Source organism: Gavialis gangeticus, unplaced genomic scaffold (genome assembly GCF_001723915.1).
Source record: "Gavialis gangeticus isolate Ggan-Ray unplaced genomic scaffold, GavGan_comp1, whole genome shotgun sequence".
Taxonomy (NCBI): Eukaryota; Metazoa; Chordata; order Crocodylia; family Gavialidae; genus Gavialis; species Gavialis gangeticus.
This window is the reverse complement of record NW_017729022.1, coordinates 89,571,986-89,575,952: the sequence shown is the minus strand read 5'-3', so window position 1 is coordinate 89,575,952 and position 3,967 is coordinate 89,571,986. Positions and strand designations below refer to the sequence as shown.

At 44.2% G+C, this 3,967-nt stretch overlaps 1 protein-coding gene across 7 annotated transcripts in view; it reads left to right on the top strand.

Annotated features, from left to right (window-relative positions):
- Positions 1 to 33: 33 nt before the first annotated feature.
- LMO3 (LIM domain only 3) overlaps positions 34 to 3,967 on the top strand; it is an 86,465-nt gene continuing 82,531 nt past the window's right edge. The window contains exons 1-3 of one of the 7 annotated variants that reach the window (XM_019515602.1): positions 2,941 to 3,102; positions 3,310 to 3,375; positions 3,605 to 3,671. The gene's annotated coding sequence lies outside the window, so the exon portion shown is untranslated. Of the gene's footprint in view, positions 59 to 1,563; positions 1,752 to 2,940; positions 3,103 to 3,198; positions 3,672 to 3,967 lie in introns of those variants that run through there. The other 6 variants (XM_019515601.1, XM_019515600.1, XM_019515605.1 and 3 more) reach the window with 6 other exon arrangements.

Here is a 3,967-nt window from a genome sequence, read left to right as displayed (position 1 = left end):
CGTTTCTTTTCTTTTCTCTTCTTTTCTTTTTCCCGTGGAAGGTTTCTTTTGCAAAAAGGTAAGTTATTTAAATCTCTCCACTCCTCCCCCGCCCCCCCTCCCTCCACCTCTAAAGCTACTGGAGAGAGATTATTGCAGGAAACCTTTTAAAAAATTAAGTAAATTTTATCAAATGGCAAGTATTATGAGCTGCTGAAACAGAGGCTCGAGCAAAGGGTAATCGGACCAAAAAACCCCTAGGTCTTTACAGCAATCCTTTAGCAAAGACTTTTCTAGGGATCTGTAATTAAACTGGATAGTTTACACTCTGGAAATGAAGAAATTGCTTGGCTGGCTGGAACCAACCTTTAGCTTGGCTGAGTAAACAAAAGCACAATTTCTCTTCACTTTTTGTGTGTGTGCGTGTGTGGTGGCTGGGGGGTGGGCAAGGGAGCTTGCTGAGGGTTAATGGTGTTTTTCGCGCAAGTGTCAGCAGAAGATGATTAAATTCCACCTCTTGTTCACCAGATCACTTTTGTGTGCACTTGTATATTTCATTGTCGGCAACCGCTGATGATCACATCTGTGCAGTACATTAAGTGGCAAGCCTCTTCATCTGCACGATTTTTTTCTGATGATTTTTTCTGTGAATAATTCATATGATTATGAAGAGAAAAACTGCTATTTTCTATCTCTCTCTCTTTCTCTTCTGTAGCAGAGATTAAAAAAAAAATCTTGCTGTAAATTGCATGATTGGGGAGATAGCCTGCTTTCAAATAATTTAATTCATGACAAAACCTAATTACTGTCAGGTAATACCCTGTCAGCTTTAATGCATTTCATCAGTCATAATGAAAAGAAGAGCATTTTATGACCCATCTAATTATCATTACATTTTAGGGGGAAATGAATGGCATGGAGCTGAATGTTAACTATTCCATTTTATTCCTTTACACATGTGGTTTGGCATATTATTCCCCCCCTCTTTTTTTCTTCTCTCTCTCTCTCTCCTCTCTCTCTCACAAGAAAGAATTGTTGATTGGTGGGGGGGAGCATAAAGAGGGGTAGAAAGATGCAATTAAACCCGGGTGTTTGTCCCTCCTTACACACGCAGACACACATGCACACAAAAGTGACAAAGTGGTTAATGTCTTTGCAGGTTGGTGTTGACATCGGGTATCTTATTGCCACAGTCCAAATAGAGTACTAATTACTGCGAATGATGTCACCGTAGGCAGAGGAATAATCCCATCATTTAATTAGTTGAATGATTTAAACAAAGATTTGCATAGATGCACTAATCAGTTGCCATGAATTACAGAGCAGCAGTTGCCAGCGAGGGGTAACAGATCATACAGTTGGAGGGAAAAAAAAATCTCATCTCCTTGAACATAATTAATTTAATTGTCCTCATTAGCTGTACCATTTGTTTTGATTTTATTTCTCCCTTTCCCCACACATAACTTCTCCCTCCCTCCCTCTCCCCCTTTCTCTCTCTCTCTCTTTTTTTTTTATTTTTTTTTTTCCTTTCCCTTCTCTGAGTGCATTGGTGGAGAGAGAGACACTCACACACTGCTGTGTTTGCAGCGTGGTGGTAGCCGGGGAAGTCTATAAACACAGGGAAGTCAGGCTCCTCTGAGCATATATGGGTGCGCGCATGAAGCGACTAGGCTTCTGTCAAGTTTTGCTCCTCTCCATGTGCAGATCAGATCAAGGGAAGGGCTGGTTATTAATCTGCTGCCTCTGACTGTGCTTTTCGGGTTCTTGTCCAGGTTGGTTTTGCCTGAGTTTCCCTGCTCTTTAGAGGGTGAGGGTAACCAGACTACTTCAAGGTACTAAAGTTTGGAGTGAGCTTGGTCCAGCAACCTTTATGCACAGATGCTTAGCAAAGAGGGAGGGGGGCTATCCTAAATATCTGCATTTTTAAGTTGCTTTGATATTTTCAAATGAGTATTTATTTACTTATTAGGTATTATTATTAAACTGCTGGATTTAGCCGGGAGGGGGGAGGGTGGCAGAGCACTTCAATGCTTTTAAATCTTCCTTAGGTCTTGAAAGGCTTCTATAGTATGAGTGTCATTCAAATTTAGGGGCATATTGTAAGCTGACATCCTTGGAAGCTTTGTGGAAATCTGGTGTGGTGCTCCTAATAGCAGACAACAGAGAAGCACTTTGAAGTCTGAAAACTGTATTCACAAATTCTTAATCTGGTCTTTCTCCAACTGCAGATGGCTTTTAAAGGAAGAGGCTGTGGATTTTTTTTTTTTTACTTTATTTACAGTAGGCTAGGCTCAACATCTCTATCCTAGAAAGCCAAGAAACAATCAGCTCTGAGTGAGTGAATATCAAAGTATGTCATGCCTCTCCTTTTGTATGGTGTGTCTCCTGGGCGAGTCGATTGAAATATATCTGAGTTGCTTCCGTCCAGGAAGAAGTAGAGAGTAAGGATCTGACTTAGTTTTTGGGGACAGACATCACATAAAGGGACAACTGGGAAAGGGGTATTACTTGGGCAGACTGTTTAAACAGTACGGTGGCATATGCCAGACAATGCCCACTGTATTTGCTGGGGAGATCAACCCAGCTGGCATGATCTTTTGGAGTCGGTGCTTGTGCCTGCAACTTGGAAAGCAGCTGACGACAGAGAACTCCAGTGCGAAAAGTTTTCAGGCAGGTTTTGGGTAGGTGGGTGGCTGCCTGGGGGGATATAGTGCTGGCAGCTGGAGTCTCGCACTGAAAGGGGCTTTCTCTTCACCTGGAGGACTTGCTCCTACAAGTCATGCATGATACTAGAGAAATTAAGATCCTGTTTGTTTCTGATCTCTTCCTTTCTTGCTGCTTACTGTATGTAAGCACTACTTTTTCTTTTTAATTTTTTAGGTGGGGAGGGTGGGGGGAGGGCAAGCCACCCCGTCTGCTTCTGGAGGGTGATCCTGAGCTGCTTCTGTAGAGGTCACTTTTTGTGTCTGTGTGCGAGCTGGTCCCTGGTGTTTGTGTCTAGCATATGCATGTGGTTTTGCTGACTGCACTTGCAGGCTTGTAAATTTTCACCATGGGAAATTACCAACAAAGCCCAATCTGTCTCCTGGCTGCTTTGCACTTTCTGAGGGCGGCTGTACTTGAGTGAGCTGCAGAACGAGAGGGAGAGGGGGAGTGGGGGAAAGAGGGAGAGAAGAGAGGAAGGGTGGGTGGAGAGGGAAGAGGGGTAAATAGCCTTCAATCGGAAGGGAGTTGCTTCTCTGTGGTCTTCCACAAAAGCTGCCTGGGCTGTGCTGGCTCAGTAATAACTGAGTGACCTTTTCTTTTGCTGTATTATGTCTGGCTGGTAAGGGATTGCATTTTGCAGCTGATAAAGCCCTGACTTCATTCAGCTCGGCTTCGCATACGCTGCTTTAGGTAAGTTGTCTTCAGCCAGGACGGAGACAGACAGCCTTGGACTGCAAGATACTAAAAGAAGGACACCTGTAGCTCGGATGCGGTCAACACAATTACTTGGCGGATCCTTGAGGACCTCATTATTTTAAACTTAAAGAATAGTCATCTCCCCCCGTCTCTCCTACCCCCTTTCTTTTTTTTTCTTCTTCTTTTTCCCCCCAAACAATGCTTCTTTTTGACCTTTCCCAAGGAGAAGAGCTACAAAGCAGCCACTGTGCTTATTGAACTGCCTCCCCTTGTATCGCTTAATTGAGAAGGTAAGTGAGGCAAGTGGGTGCAGGAGCTTTGGATGGGGGCCGGGTGTCTGTGTGTGCTTCTAACGAGGGATAAATGGGGACTGGAGCTTGGGGCTGGGGGGGTCTGCTTGTAACGAGTCAAATTGGGGCTGGAGGGGTGTGTGCGCGTGTGTAACGAGTCCCAAACTGAGGCTGCAATACCCTCTTCCTCGCTCATCCCTGGGCTGCAACTTTCACGCAGGCTGCAGCTCTGCTGAGCCTGGTTTTTTTTGTTTCTATCGTGTGAAGCTTCGTTATTTTGATGATGAGACCATGTT